The following is a 17,265-nucleotide window of genomic DNA, read 5'->3' on the forward strand; positions in this document are numbered from 1 at the left end:
AAAATTTTTATTTGCTAGCAATGCAATTGTAAAGAAAAACATTGCAGGACTTCATCATTTAGCAATGGCAATTGTAGCACTTCCCTTTGCCATTGTTATAGAATGATTGCAGGTAATTAAGTAAATTCCAGGTGGCTTGTAAATAGGTCAGCTGGCTGGTTAGTAAGTGGCTGGTGCCAGGTGAGGGAAAATGCCTGGGGTGTGACACAAAGCGCAGCATGTGTGCACTAGGGTCAGGTGTGTGTGTGTGTGTGTGTGTGTCTGCTGCTGGGTAGGGTAGACTGTGAGTAATTTAGCAGAACAACTTGCAATCTTCCCTACCATTTCCCCATTGATTTTGCTCCTGGGAAGCAGGCAAGAAGGTTGCAAATGACAATCTCATGACCATAGGACACTGTAACCATCATAATGGAAGCCAGTTGCCAAGTGCCCAGATCACAATCATGTGATTGTGGGAATACTGGGATGCCTAGAATTTCAAGAACTGGTAATAAGTATCTCATTCTGTGCTGTCGTAACTTTGAACAGTCACTGAAGAAGTGGTCATTAAACAAATTATTATTAACTAGCGAATACATAACACAGTGGACATATCTTCAACGATTTTGAATTCAAGCAACAAGCAAGTCTTCTCTTTCTGTGGCTTAAGAAAGATGTAGTGGTATTACATATTGTGATATGTAAAGAAATCTAGGTTTCCAACAGCGACGACTGTGGGCACTTCATCGATTACACATTCATCACAATTCAATTTTATTTTGTTCAAGTAATGTTTTGTTCTATTAATATTAGAGCAATTTGCATGTAGTTCTTTCCACCAGGACTATAAAGCTGTTCAAATGTATTATATCAGTAGTTTTTCAAGAATCTTATCCAGTGCATATACAGGTACAGGTGCATATATCTGTACTTTATTTTAAACATAGAAATGAAACTGATAAATAAAACTTCCCAGACAATATCCATGAGTCATTGGACAGATGTTTAACCTGGAGAATTCAGTCTCATGCTCTTAATTTCAAAACTACCACATCTTAAGGGAGCCATGCATTTAATTATTTTTCTCTATTCATTTTCTGAATGAAAATGAATTTCTTTTTTATGTGGCTAGCTACTATTAGATATGTGAATGTGCTAATTTCTATTGATTTGGATTAATTAATTTTGTTTCACAAGATGACCAGCTTTAAATTAGTAGTAAGATATAATTAACATATACAGTTAGGTTAAGAAACATAATTGATAATTGAGTCAGACTTCACAAGAGGAAACAAACTGTAGGAAATATTTTTTTAAAATAGTATTTGGAGAAAGCATCTTTATACTGTAACTCTGAAATAATTGGTGCATGTGGGGTGGGGCGTTATTGAAGAAGAGGAATAAATATTCTTCCTTACATTTCTTACATACTTGATGTTAATGCTCATATCTATCTTTTCAGTTTCATCTTTTCTTGAGTGAGGGTGCCCAAACTCTGCAGCTGAAATTCACCCCCAGGAAAAGTATTTGGTCTTTTGTGTTCCTGGCAGGTGCTATATATGTGTTCATTCACAATCAAAATCACTTTTGATCTTTCAAATTTGGATCACTGCACAACCCTACTGCTTCAATTCAGTTGTACTTCAGAAGTAAGAGGTGAAAACTTCACCTGGGGAAGAGAATCAATCAGCAAACAATTTGTTTCACTTAGAAATACCTGTTCTGACATATTTTTTGAAAGGTTAGATATTGAAAAAGGCTGTTCTTTCCATAAGAAAAAAAAATGTTATGTGTTCACTGAAGTACCATTTTACAGACAGAGCTGGATGGATTTCCATCAAGGCCTTTTACTCTAGTCTAAGCAGTGCTCCCAAACTCCTTTAGTTAAACTTTAAGTAGCTATTTAAAGTTATGTTTCTTATGTTTGATTAGGGAAAATCAAGTCTCATTTTAAGAAAGAAAAAAAGCAGCCGATATTCATGAGCAGGCAAAAGGTTTAAATGAATTCTAAGAGGAAAAAATAGTAAAGCTTTAATCAAAAACATCATCAAATTTATTGGTAGATGAAATTTACTTCCAGCAATTCTACTGGAGACATTGAAAAAGCTTCAGATGAATAGACTATTTTTTTCTCTTTAATTACTGGATCAATTTCAATTTTTAATCAAATTTCTGTTTGTATGTAGACTTATCTAGTCTCATGCTAATGTTTAAATCTTATAGTGACAAAAGCATTTAGTATCATGATCAGTATTTTATATTCTGTGTTATATTCTATTATTATTTTATTCCACCCTTTTTATATGCAACTCAAGATGGCAAAAACACATAATATTCTTCCTGCTATTTTCCCCACAACAAAAACACTGGATCGAGTTGAGAGAGGATAACTGGCCCAAAAATCACTCAAACAGCTTTAATGCCTAACAGAGGCCTAGAAGTCACAGTCTCCTAGTTTCTGGGCCAACACCTTCAACATCTCACCAAAATGGCTTTTGAATATCAAAGCACATTGTGATGGCTTCTTAAGAAGCTAATATCGGTTGACAAAAATTGAAATAAACACAAAGTAAATTATTACAGTAGCAAAAAGTAAGAATGAATTATAGTTCATTGTTTGCTGATAGACAAAGTATACCATTGCTTCATGCAAAGCATACCATTAGTCCATGAACTATACCAAATAAAGGAAAGCAATAGCCCAACAGAAACTAAGATGAAACTAAGGTTCTGAATAGAAAACTATGAATTCACCTTTGAGATTTTGTGGAGATTTTTACATTTATGTTTTTTTATGTAATTTGGAGTTGGTACTAGTATATTATGTACAGTAGATGGTCTTTTAACTCTCATTGACTTTTTTGAAAATTTGGTAGCTAAATTTAGTGAATATACTATTAAAATTATATTGCCAAGTTCAGGCTGTTTGGAGAGGCTCAGCTGTTGTTGTCTGCTACACATAACATTCTGTACTGCTATCATGTCCCATTTCTATTGTTGCCAAACTTCACTCGCTCTGCCCATGTTATATTAGGTCCATCTCAGGATGATTGTCAGTCTGTGCTTGAGATGAAAGGAGAAAATTGTAGAGTAAATGCAATATATTGAGTCCAAGAATGGTTTTCAGCTATTAAACAACTAAATAAGGAAATTCTGCTTCCCAGTGAATTAACTGGTTTGGATCCAGCCCATGTTGCGTTACTTACTACAAAGGTATTACAATTTTGTGATGAAGATACAGTCTGACTTAAACTCAACCTATTATCTATCTCCTTCACCTGTTTTCTAGCTTAGATTGGCTTCAGCACTTGTGGCCTTTGGCCTGTCTACAGCTGAGCTTTGATAGCAAAAAATACAGGAGAGAAATAATTGACACTGATGGATTGAGCCCTGCACATTTGTACGCTTTATATTGGAGGCAATTTCCCAAGTGATTTTCTAATTAAAAAAACAATGTCGCACTTCCGTTGGCCTAATTAGGGTAACTATGGAATACAGCTTGGACCACCCCAGAGAGGAATGAACTAGAGTATGTATTTTAATTTATGGATTAAATTACTGAGAGGAGGTAGAGTTTTTCATTTAGATTTATATTTTAATACCTGGTACTGGTAGTGTCCAGAAATCTGGCCTTTACGTTTTGGCCTCTGTATTCCAATCAAAGTTATGCAATTCAATTATGAGTGTAATCTATAAAATACCACTTAAAAGATTGCATTGGAACATTCAGCAGAGAAAATATTTTCATTCCCTTTCTGGCTGTAGGATTTGCCAATCAGATGGAGGTCCGACTTCAGGACTTTCCGTATTATTTCATCCAAGCAGCATCTAGCAGAAATTAAACAAAATTTTAGCTAATGGTATAGGTATTTCTTGGTTCATAATTAATTTGTGCCTTATTTCATTACCATTATCTTTCTTTGTTATATTTAAACTTTATGACTCTTACTCAGATATTGTCCAGTATTATCTATTTATTGATCAGATTATTATTACACACTTATTATTTCATAAATAACTCAAGGCAACAACCCCTGCCTCCTCCTATTTTCTCCACAACAACAGTTCTGTAGTTGGACTGAGAGACAAGGAGAGTCCCAAAGTTACCTGGCCAGTTTTTATGCTTAAATTGGGACTGATACTCCCAGTCTCCCGATTTCTAGGCCAGCACTTTAATCGCTATACCAAACTGGTTCTCCTATTCAAAACATTCAAAATAGAAATATAGTCATGTTTGTTATTATATATTTATTATAAAATATTTTCTAATTGCGTTCTATACAGCGAAACAACCAAGAGGAATATACAGATATACACATTTAAATGTTTGGTATAATTGGATTGTAATATGAAGCCATGTTTATAATAGCCACTCTTCCTCTAACTTCTGACCTGTTCTGCTGCTGCATCTTTCAGCTCTTTCTAATCCATTCTTTGATTAACCTCTATATTAAACTAATGTTTGTAGGTTGCAAAGAAGAAGCTTCATTGGGTCATACATTGTTGCTAGCATATCATTATTAACAATATTCATTTTTTTCAAGGAAAGGCTTGAACTGGTCTATCTTATATTTCATACTTGTTTCATACTAGAGTCCAATATTTGTAATGGAATCAAGCCAAAAAAGTGTCACTCTAGCTCAGGAGAATAGTTTCTGCAAGTAAATGTAATCCATATGACTAAATGTTGCATAACTAGATCTAATAGTCCTTTCAGATATATTAATGAAGCAGACCAAAGGCTGAACAAAATAAATTCTGTGACAAAATCTTAGTGGCTATATAAAATTAACTAATTTCCCCGACTCCTTAAATTCTTCTGGACCATGATTGAAAATTCTTGATGAAATTTTCTGCATGTTGTTATAAACACACTTAAAATGGAATTCTGTCCCCCAATGGAATAAATAAAACATTTCAGATTTTAGCTAAGGAAATAACTTGGCATGTCAAATGCACACTATACCCTATAATTTTCCAGTTATTGGGAAAAATACAATACAGTATAGGGAATAAAACATAACCTCACAATTTCCTTTTCTAGCTTTAGCAGCATTCACAGTGACTGTTTGCAGCATTCCCTCTGTTTTCATTTTATGCAAAGTAGTTGGAGAGTGTACAGTCGCTTCAAAATAATTTCTTTAAAATGAAGACAAACTCACAGTTTTAAGGGATATTTTGTTTCCTTATTTGGCTGTATTGTTGAACTAATAAAAACTGAATTACACATCCAAGTAATTCATCTTTTTCAATGAGGGTAAATATACGCAATGTTAGAGTTACATTTAATTTTTTAATTTTCCTTTGAAAGATGGATGTATTCTTAAAGGAATTCAAATGCTAATTGTCCCAGTTTTATAATCACTCTCACCATGTATATTTTCAGAATCCATCTACGAACTAGAAAGATTTAGGGGGGGGGGGGTTGTCATATGCTTTTGTCATGAAATTTGAAATTTCCTTGAGATTTAGACCAGTTTTATTTACAAAATTGTGGCTGTTGTAACATTCCCATAGTTGCAAGCTACTTGCCCAAAAGTCAGTGGGGAATCCGGCAAGAAGTTGGAAGTCACTTCTGCTTCCTTTTGTTTTTATTTTTCCTACACATGATCATTCTGTTTATCTGTTTAGGTAAATAAATAATGTCAAGAGCTGGCAAAATCAGGCAGTTCAAATGAGTATAAAGATTTATTGAAAGTGTAAGTTACCTACAAAAATGTGAGCTACTAATGGAAATGAACGTGAATTAAGTAGGTATTCAAGGTGGGCTGGACTTAGATCTCCTGAGGCACTCAGGGGCTCATGACTTTGGACCCTTCTTGGGGCTCAGCCTGGTCATCTCCTATATCTTGATCTATTATTGAAATTTGTTTGCCACTGCAATTATTTTTCTGTTAAGGAAATATACTCTTCTTAGAAGATCATGGGACTGTCCAGATTGGGGTAAAAAAAATGGTCACCTTAAATTTTATGTTCATTCTGGTCACATCAAACTGCACTACTGTCATGCCCTTGCTGGAGTCTGACTCCGAGGGAGAGGAGGAACAGCCGACAGGGAGTGGAAGTGTGACTCCAGAGGTTGTGGAGGAGGCTGGGCAGTCAGAGGAAGACCCAGGCCCATCCTAGGTCACAAAGGGAGGAGAAAATAAGGGAGAGATGTGAATGGCGTGGTCCACGGGGGAGAAAAAGGGCCATGATCCTCATCATGAGCTGCAGCTGTGAGAACTGGTTAAAGGGACGGACATGTGGATGGGCCAGTGCTGGAAATAAAGCGTGGAAATATCTCTAGTCTGTCGTTCCTGTCTGAGTTTGGCGTCTTTCCCAGTGTGTGTTCCGATATCTGTGGACCTCTTCAAGCCCTTATCTTGCCTGGTTCCCTTAATTGCTTCAGTGTGGTTTGTGTTGTTTTTACTCTTTATAATTTATAGACATTTTTAGTTTAAATGGCATTTCCTCCTTTTCATAACTGCTTGTGGGAGACTTTTTGGTCTCCAGTCAAGGATATTTGGAGCTTTGAAGCAAAGTGAAGGAATAAAAGGGGCTTCACCTGTTTTTGTGACTGTGTTTATTTTGTATCCCACCCTGGGTCATCGCAACTATGTTTCTTTCAAAGAATGAGATAACAGGTTACAGGGTTGTTTAGTGTTTTCTAAATTTTAGATGATTTCTTTATTATCCATAAAATAAATAAATAACTGTAATTTATTTATTTATTTAAAAAAACATGTAAATTGTTGCCCCTGCTTGGGGATAAACCTGCCAAAGTTTAACAAAAGAAATGTGATATTTGTGCTGGATATTTTTTTTTTCATCAAAGCATTTTTTATTCTCTTTTTAGTCTCTCTCTCTCACTTTCTCCCTCTTATTCTTTTCCTTCTTTCCTTTCTTTTTGGGTGAAATTATATTTCCTAAGCATAGCAGCTCTCTCAGAGGACAGAGCCTGACACATTTGAGAGAGATACCTACAAAAGTTACGGAGTTGTGAATATATCTTAATTTAATTAACTTCTCTGCTGCAGAGCTTCATATCATCCAGATAACAGTGGACACCTAATGGGTTAGAATTTGCTGCTATGTTTGAACTTTAGCTCTGATGAGTTGGATCAGCAGTGTTATTGCATAGCCATATGATTTTACATTATGAGTTTTCCATGGAACATACATTACAAATTTTCAAAGACATTTTTGGGCAGATAGGTTAGGTTTGAAAAGGTTGAAAATAAGGTTCAAAAATTCCAATCCAGGCTAATAGATGAAAAGACATTTTTATGTGAAACAGAGAATCCTCCATTAGAGCATCTTGACAGCTTGCCCTTTTGATATTGGGTGGGCAAGTTCCATTCAAAGATTGATGGTTAATGCTCTGCAGAATTCTCATTTATTATATATATATTCATTCATTCAGATAAGATTTCAGGGTTTAGCTGTATATCGGAAAATTATAATATAGTAGACAGTACCAATGGAGTCCAGTTCCAGCTTGTTTTAGTTGATAAAGCTGGAATCTGGCAGATTATGAATTCTAGTCTCACCTGAGGCAGAAAGACAACTGGGTAACTTGGGCCAGAATGCCAAGACCTATTCTTCCCAAGGAAAAGAAATTTAGAAAAATTTTGCCACTTCATTGCTGCACAGCTGGTATTCAGGGCCACCGTCCTGCTGTGGCAGTCAGCCATCATCATATGATCTTCATATTCAATGACCCCTGGCAGCTTTCATAGTTAATGATGTTCTGAACCACTTTCTTCCTTCAGAAACACCACAAGACAAGTTGCTAGCCCTCACAATGTTTTAAAAGTAGAAAAAATCTCAGAACATCACAATGAGTGCCAGTCCCCATGATGTTTCCAAAGGATAGAATGAGCCTCAGAAACATTGTGAGATGAGTTCTTATAGTTCTTATGATATTCTGAGGCTCTTTCTATCTTTGGAAATATTGTGCTGGTTGGCTGTTTACAATATCTGTGCCTTGCATTGGCTGGATGTACTTGTCAGCAGCTTCACAGAAAGAAAAACTAAGTCGAACATTTATTGGGGAGAAGGACCTAGGAGAGTGATGGGGCAGTGGAAAGGCCCAAGCATTCCCGGAGAGTGGGAGGAGGGGAAAGGCCTGTGTGCTAGTGGGCCTAGCTGTCGCATGACTGGTTTCTACATACGAACCATCCATTTACTCCTTGGTGAATGTATTAAAATAAAACACAACTGGAAGATGTTAAGAGCTAGGGTATGTTGTTGGAGAAAAAGCTGAATAAAGAATAAATTAAGTGGCCTTTTCTCTCTCTTTTTATGTTACTGCATAAAACAAAGTATTCAACTCTAAGCACCAATTTTCATTTAGCTAAAATCTGGGCATTGTTACATTTTCCTCATCTTTTGGAAGGAAATATTGGAACAAGTTGTTTTATTCTGTTCTCTGGAACATTATTTTCAGATAGTGGTCTTTTATAGCACAATCTATAAGATTTGGCTACTGATTGCTTGGTCTCCTTTCTCATGTATTCCTGACTGTTCTGTACCCATCTCTCAACAATTGTGCAAGCCTAACATGGACTATCTTCCTTTTCTTTATGGCATGACTACTTTCACTGGTCATGTTTGCAAATGAATGGATCATTTTGACATGACTTTCCAATTAAGTTAATTGCTATCCATATATTGAATACTTTATAAAAAGTTCTAAACTAACTTTTTGCTCAAATATGGATGATCCCAAGTTTAATGAAGTTCTCTGTATTCTTCCAAATTTTATATCTTGATAAGCGACATAAATTCCATCTTACAAAATTATCTGCCTAACCATCGGTCACCTTTGAATTAGAAACAGGTGGTTAGAACATTATAGATATCTTGCTGCCTAGCCATCTCATTTCCAGTAAAGGAGTTTGATTATTCTGGGTCTCTTATCCTGGAAAATGTCTACATCTATGCACTGAAATAATCAGGAGTACTTCAAGAATTCCATTTCTTCCATGACAGCCAGTTCTTGCCTGGATATGCCCCCCCCCCCCCAGTGTGTAGTAGAATATTTGCACATCCATTATTCCACACTTCATGTACCTGGTGATCTGATTATATGGATGTGTGACAAAGTTGTACTTTGTATGGCTAGCTTGAGAGAATAGTAGAAGACTAGATAAATGGTTTCCACCAGATACCAAATGGATTTAATCTTTGGAATAAAGGCACACCTGGCTGATTAACAGTTTTGCTCTGGAGATCTGCTTTCTCTTTCAGAACTAACATCTCTCTTTTGTTTTAGTGAGAACCAGCTAATATCAGAATGACATTTGAAGTGCAAATGAGAGAAATGGAACAAAAACAGATCATGCATGGATTAAAGCTCATTGGGGCAATGGTGATGGCTATGGAGCCAGTGATGAATAGTTTTCTTCTTTGCTTCTATTTTATTTGCAATGAATGGACAAACTGCTATTGCATCTCCACTCTGCAAAATTCACTAAAGTACTGGGAAGTGGAAGGGGAGATGAAATAATGGTGCTCATTCTGAGGAATTTACATGTTATTTGTGGAAAGATCTTCTTTACCTTACGTTCTTCCCCACTGCCCAGTCGCCTTGTCATCAAAATGAGTAACATCCTTTTTGGAGAGCAGGAATGGATGATATAGCTATACATTCACCCTCTCCCCCTGCAAATGAGATCTCCAGGTGTGTTTTCCTGCTGGAGTTTTTAAGTACCGCTTTCCCCCCTTTTTTTGCCTTGAATGATGCTGTCTATACTGCCTGTTGAAATTTCTTTTGTTACAAACTAATCTCAGCAGTTCATTGACTATTTTGCAGGAACACTCCTTCAATTGATTCAATGATAACTGTGGTTTATAATGTCTTATACAGAGATGTTTACCAGCAATACTAAAATAGCATTATGGTTACAACATTGGCTGGTAAAATTGAACTTGCTACTTCAAAACTAAGCAGAATAATGATTTTCTAAATTATTGTCATTATGTTTCTTTCTCCGAGCTACCTATTTCTCCTTGGGGTTTTTAAATACTTCATATGGTGCATTACTTCATCATTTGTCCAGTCACTAGTCACCCAAGTAAAAACGTTTTATCCAATCTGGATTTCACCCTGCTGAGCATGAAAACATTTGACTTTAATGACTAGAAAAATAAGGAAATGGTGCACTGCTGGATTTTTTTAAGCTGAGGCAAAATACAAATAGCAGTTAAAACACATGTAGAGAGAGAAAGTGTTTTACCAAGTTTTAAACCATCAACCGTCTGTTCACAGCCAAGAGTTATGGTGCTTCAGTCTTATAGGATTAGAAGCAGAAGTAGCTTTAGAAGAGTTTAGAATCCAGCTGACCAGGAATAAAGATTTCTTATTATTATTTTTATGGTTAGTCATACAGTCAGCCACATGTTTAAACTAGATTTGGCATTTTATCTATGTAGATGTTGTTTTTGATGATGTTAAAGGTATTGTTGTAGGATTTAAGTTATTCCAAATAAAGCTGTCAGTTGGAATTGAAGGATGGTGATTTTGTCAATGCCAATGGTGTTCAAATGGTACTCCAGATGTTTCTGAGTTGCACTCAAGGCATTTATCACTATTGGCACTATGTTTGTTTTATTTTGCCCCAATAATTCAACTTCTGTTTGCAGATCTTTGTATTTCGTGCCCCCTCCAGTTCTTTCTCTTCTATTCTGTTATCTCCAGAGCCTGCCATGTCTACCATCCAGATTTTTTTTTTGTCTTTTTATCAATAATTGTTAAGTTTGGGGTATTATTTGACAGGTGTTTGTCTGTTTAAATTCTAAAGTCCCAGAACACTTTATCTTCTTCATTTTCTAACGCTTTATCTATTTTGTGGTTCTTGTTTTCAGGCAAATGTTTTTCTTGCAATGTTGCTACTTGGTCATACTGTTGTATGTAGTTGGTCTGTATCACTGGTGGGATTCAAATATTGTTGCCACTGGTTTGGTGGGTGTGACTTGTTGGGCGTGCTTTGCCCATGTACACGCACTTTGTGTGCACGCGTATGCCAAATGTGCTCTTTGCGCAGGTGCAGAGGCATTTGCACAGGGGAAAAGGCATTCTAAGTCACCTCCTGCGAGCCTGCATGATCTCAGTCACTTCAGCAGCTGCCGCGCAGCACTATTCTGAGCCGCGCAAAGCAGCTGCACTTCAAATTCAGCAGATAAAAGTGAATATGAGAGCCTGGGCGGGTGGGTGGACCCAACAGCAGAGCCAGCAGAGCAGTGGAGAGAACTGGTTCTGTCTCCGCTGCTCATCGCTACTACTGGCTCACCAGAACTGGGCCAAACCAGTCAAGTACCACCACTGGTCTGTATGATCATCTTGCAGCAACTAATTAGGTAGTCCACCGTTTCTTCAGCTTCTTTACAGAGATGACATTTACTGTCTGTTGCTGTCTTTTAAATTTTAGCTTTGTATATATGCATTTGTTCTTAAGACTTGGTCTTAAGCAGCCAAAATTATCCCCTCTTTCTTCAACTTTCCTGATCTTAGTCACTGCCTGGTTTTGTAATTATCTGCTTTGCCAGTTAATTTTTCTGTACTGGACATTTTTGTGTAACATTTTGCCTTGCCATGTCTCTTTTTATTTGGTATTTCTTGTTGCCAGTTTGGCCTTTCTGGTATTCATGATGTACTACTTACCTACATAGGTAAGTAGCACCAATATACCACAAGAGAATTGGTATTAAAATATCTAAAACTGACAGTGCCAGAATAGTTAATAAAAGTATATATACAAACGATTTTGTTTAAGAGATCATATGCTCGAAGGCTTCCTTCAGGCTACACAAATACAACAAATAAGAAATTAAAATTAGCAATCTGGAAAATATAAATGTAGAATAGCACTATAAAGGTCTGGTGAATTTCCAGTATTCCATGCCCCCCTATTGTCCTTGGTAGGTAGTTTGTCAATGTCATTTTTCTTGTCTTCCTTTCCTGGCTTTTAGCTCTGCTTGAATCAAATCCACAGTTTCAGCTCTGAATCTAATGACTGGAATTTCCCAGGTGTTAATTGCCTTGGTGGTATTACTTCCACTGAGTTTGGACTGAAAGATCTCCTTCACTATCTTGATGTATTCACTTCCAACCTTCTTTTTTACTTCAGTGTGCTTGATGTTGTCAACCTGAAGGATGCCCAGGCATGTGCAGTGAATGTTCTTCATCCAGACTTTTGATGTTGTTTCTATAGGATATTTTGCTATCTTGATTCCTTCAGTTTTCACTGGTTTTCCTCTCTTCATGATAAGGGTGGCACATTCAACAGGTGAAAAATATTATTATGAATCTGATTATTATGGTTGTATGATTTAATTTTAGACCTACATATTTAATTTAACTTTGTGAGTATTTGTGTCCACAGGAAGGAGCGTGACTGATAATTGCATTCCTGGATAGAAAGATTGGAGGGCACAGCAGCTGGTATTTTGTCCAATGTTAGCTATGGTAGCCTGCTGTCTAGACTGAATACAGATCTTGACTTGTAAGAATTCATTCAGTGGATGTTCAAAGTTACAATAGCACTGAAAAAAGTGGTTTATGATTGCTTTTCACACTTGCAACCATTCCAACATCCTCATCTTCACATGATCAAAATTCAGTTGCTTGGCAGCTGACTCATATTTATGAAGTTTGCAGTGTCCCAGGAGATCATCTTTGCCACTTTCAGACATGCAAAGTCAATGGGGAAGCCAGATTCACTTCACACCATGTTACTAACTTAACTGCAGTGATTCACTTAACAACTGTGTCAAGAAAGGTCATAAAATGGAGCAAAAGTCAGTTAAAATGTCTCCTTCAGCAACAGAAATTTTGGGCTCAATTGTAGTTGTAAGTTGAAGACTACACATACCTTATAAGCTGCTGTCAAGGAGGGAATTTTTCTTAAACCAGCTTAAAATCAAGCCATTATGAGTACAGCACAAAAGCAGTTGAGTTTGCAATGTGATTATTATTTAGACTCTATTATTGGGGCAGGTTTAGTGAATCTTTGCTGTTGCTTCTTCTTGGGATTATTTTTAGCATATAGATCTTAAAAGATTACAAATAATTGATAGCTATTATCTGTATCTAAAAAAAATCCCACTTTGGGTTGACTTATAACTGGGATTAAGTTATACTTGGATAGCTTTGATTGAATGATCTTTGTTTAAAAAAATGAATGGGAAAGTGTGCCCTTCCAATTATCCAAGAAAGTCCTGTAGTTACTTTCAATAATACCTATTTATAACTATTTATTATTTTGACAGTGATATAGGACTATGTGGCAGGATTGGCCCCTAGGGGCAATGTTTGCAGAAATTCAGTTCTTTCTTGCCAAACCCTGTCCAGAAGGTGGTGCTGTGGTCCTACCATTCAACCCCAGGACACTAATGTGCATCATCCTACATAGGATCTCTATCTCATACCTGTTGTTCTGAAATGCCTTCCTTCAACACATTATCTTAGTTCTAATCATTGGAAATTGCTTTGCTTAGCACAGTGCTGCAAGAGTGGCCGCTGTCTTAATTTGCACCTCTTGTCTCACACCAAGATGGTACCCAAACTTACGTGTATATATTATTCATGTTTAATGAAGTTTTGTTCTGCAGTTTTGTTCTCTCTCCTGTTTATGGACTTTTTGATTATTACACTGAACATCCAGCATTGTCCTTGTCTACACTGTCAATATCTTTCCATTTGTTATTTACGTATTACTTTTCTATGCATATCTCAAACTGAAGCAAGCATACTTCTGAAGAGTGATGCTCTACCATGCTTTGAGTAGTTTGCCTGATAATTAATTCATGTTTCCCCTTTCTCTGCTCCCTTCTCTCTTTTTTTCTGTCTCCCTATCTCTCCCATTCTTCTGATCAGCCATGGTGCTTGCTGGCAAAGAAGCATGTTGGGTTCCCTTCATTTCCTTGTTTCCAAGCTGGGTTTCTGAGTTGACTTTTTGTTTATTGGCTTGGTAAACTTGAGGGTCCACCTTCATATTTACATCCATATCCTTCTTAATATATTTAGTGTTTGCTGTGGTTTGGTCTCACCCATATTTCTTCTTCAGTCAGAAGAAAAAGTTACAGTTCTGAGATTGATAGGAAATAATTTTGAATAGAAAGGTGATTTGAAAAAGGTAATTTAAACACATCTCTCTTAGAATATGTTTATTAAGATAACTTGTAAGACTAGTGTTTCATCCTAAGGAAATCTATTGTAATGGATAGCTAGAAAATGTTCATATTCTTTTTTAATCAGCTGTATGTATATTGCAATTGTATGTGGGAATGACCTTAGAGACCGAGCAAGAAGACACAACTAAGGAATCAGTCAGATGAAAGGCAGCTTGACCAGTAGCAGGAATTTGGGCAGAGTAAGAGGTTCAAAGAAGACCCTTCCTAGTTTGGGGCTATAAAGGGGAGGGGGAAAGAAGTACTTTGAAGTTGCACAATTTTGTCAGTCTTATGAGATGGACCGGACAGAAAACATAACTATGTGAGCTAATTCTACTTTATTGTAAGATTATATTAATAGTATCTTGCAAATAGTATCTTGGTACCAAAACTAGTTTACAGCAACAATAGAAAACAAAAAAAGCTGGAGAAGCAGCAGAAAACACAGTGAAGAATTCTGACACGATAGGATATGCTGTGAAGTCTATTTCCATAAGGTCTAAGAGATCATTTTCTTGTTGTTTTATTTTAGTTGTCCCCAACTTTCCCACACTAGTGAATCACACCTCCGTACCTCGTAACTTTGAAAAATTTGAATAGCTAACAATCATTAGCAGAATTGATTGCCACTGATATTAAACAATAGCTCCCTGATAGAAGTTGATTTAAATGAATGATGACATTAATTTGGGCTGGACCAGATGCTCAGTATCCTTTCCTGTGTGACATTGTTAAACTGAAGGCAGTATAATTCAAGAATCCAATGTAAAATCAACATTTTCACTGTTAACTTCCTTTAAATAGAAAAGTGTACATGTAGAGGTTACAATTGACTAATTTATGCTGACTTCATGCTAACTTTGAATATATTTGTTGAAGATTTCCTGTAGCATATATTTGGGGCTGTCAGAGAAGCTTTTATCCAGGAAAAAAAATTGTGCTGCTTTTAATTACAATTTTAAATAGCTCTATAACCGTTGTGAACTCTCGGTTTACATCATTTTTATGATAGCCCCCTAGATCCTAGTTTATTGATTTTGTCATCTGTTTCATTACATTTAATGCAAACCTTTTGTACTGAATTACTCTATTCTCTGGGGACTGCAAAGGAAGGATCAAGATGTAGTGTCTTGGCCAAAACAGCACAACACATATAATTTTATCAGACACTGAACCAATCATGAAAGGCCATAAATATCATTTAGCAGGATGTTGCAGGTATATGCCAGTTTGAACTGTTCAAATGGCAAAGGCATGCTTCTCAGCAATATTGGCCTCAGTTCAGCATCCTGTTTTCTATAGAGATTCCTTATTTTAGAAATATCTTCATTTTGTGATATATTTTTGGTAAAGAATAGTAATTTAACTATTGCTGTTTTCCATTCTAGTAATAAAAATATGTAAAAACATCCTTATCCTGGTCCTTATCTGTCAAAACTGGCACAGGATAAATGTGGGTTATGTTCATTCTTCTTTAAAAAGCTCTCCACTACCATAGCAGAACCCCTAAGCATAATATATGAGGTATCACTCAGAACCAACTCCTTACCAAACCTATGGTCTTTAGCAACGGTCATCCCTATTTTCAGAAAAGGTGATTCCCTGCCTGTTTGAAAACTACAGACCAATCTCATTGTGTTGTGCCACATGCAAAGTTATGGAATCATTAATCAATGCATTGCCTTCCACCTAGAGTCAAACAACTTACTCTCCAATAAACAATTTGGTTTCAGAAAAAAATTGTCCTGCAATTTGCAAATTCTACACTGCAAAAACATATGGACTACACTACTTGACCAGGGTAAAGCAATAGATATAATTTACATTGACTTCTGCAAAGTTTTGACTCTGTGGTACATGACAAATTACTATTAAAATTAAATTCTTACAGCATTTCTAAATCCCCCCACAAGTGGATTACTGCCTTCCTGACAAACAGGCAACAAATAGTAAAAATAGGAAATGCCCTATCAAACCCTGTACCAATTATCAGTGGTGTCCCCCAAGGGAGTGTTCTAGGACACTCTTTACACTCTATATAAATGACCTTTGTAATCACCTTATTAGCAACTGCATCCTCTTCGCTGATAATGTAAAACTGTTCAACACCACTGTCAATGCTACCATCCTTCAAAAAGACCTTGATTATGTGTCTAAATGGTCTAACAGTTGGCAACTTCAAATCTCGACCAACAAATGCTCTGTCCTACACAGTGGTAAAAAAAAATCTATAAACTAAATACAAACTAGGCAGATATGACCTTGTTGATGACCCTCACTCTTTCAAGGACCTTGGAGTTCTTATATCGAATGACCTAAGCACTAAAGCTCACTGAAACAGTATTGCTGAAAAGGCTTTAAGAGTTGTAAATTTAATTTTGATAAGCTTCTCCTCTGGTAATACTGTTTTGCAAACTAGGCCATTCAAAACCTTTGCTAGACCAATACTTGAATTCAACTCTGCTGTCTGGAATCTGCACTGTATATCAGACATAAATACAATTGAGCGAGTCCAGAAGTATTTTACCAGAAGAGTACTACATTCTTCTGTTCACAACAAAATTCCCTACACCACCAGACTTGAGATTCTAGGCTTAGACAACCTTGAACTATGCCAGCTAAGATTGGACTTAAGCATAGTACACAAAATCACATGTTACAACATCTTACCAGTTAATATTTCAGCTTTAACCACAACAACACAAGAGCACACAACAGATATAAACTTAATGTAAACCACTCCAAACTTGATTCCAACTTGGCAGAAACTAGGAAAGTACTACATTCTAATTTGCTATCAAATATTAAGTGATTTGATTTAGCAGCCACAGTTTGAAAAGTAAGGGATCAGTAAATACATACTAGCACAGGAGACAGCAGTACTCACAGAAGCAAGGCCCCTTCAATGAGTTGTTGGGGTCCCTATGTAATAGCTCATTGAAATCACACAAAATTATTTCTTAAAATATATAAATAAGGATAATGGTAGGTGAAGATATATAGTGTAAAAATTGGTAAAATGTTTTTCTTGATATCTTCATGCTTGAATCCTATTAATCCAATGAAATGTAGATGGAAGCAAATATAGTGAGTGTGTTAAAATGTTGAATTAAAACTGGGAGATCCCAG

General features: G+C 36.3%; 1 protein-coding gene across 1 annotated transcript in view; it reads left to right on the forward strand.

Annotated features, from left to right (window-relative positions):
* The window catches only part of SLIT3 (slit guidance ligand 3), a 494,586-nt gene that overhangs the window by 257,062 nt on the left and 220,259 nt on the right, over positions 1 to 17,265 (forward strand). The gene's annotated exons all lie outside the window — the stretch shown is intronic.

Source organism: Pseudonaja textilis, chromosome 2 (genome assembly GCF_049901715.1).
Source record: "Pseudonaja textilis isolate UNSWEBS1 chromosome 2, rPseTex1.2, whole genome shotgun sequence".
Lineage (NCBI taxonomy): Eukaryota > Metazoa > Chordata > Lepidosauria > Squamata > Elapidae > Pseudonaja > Pseudonaja textilis.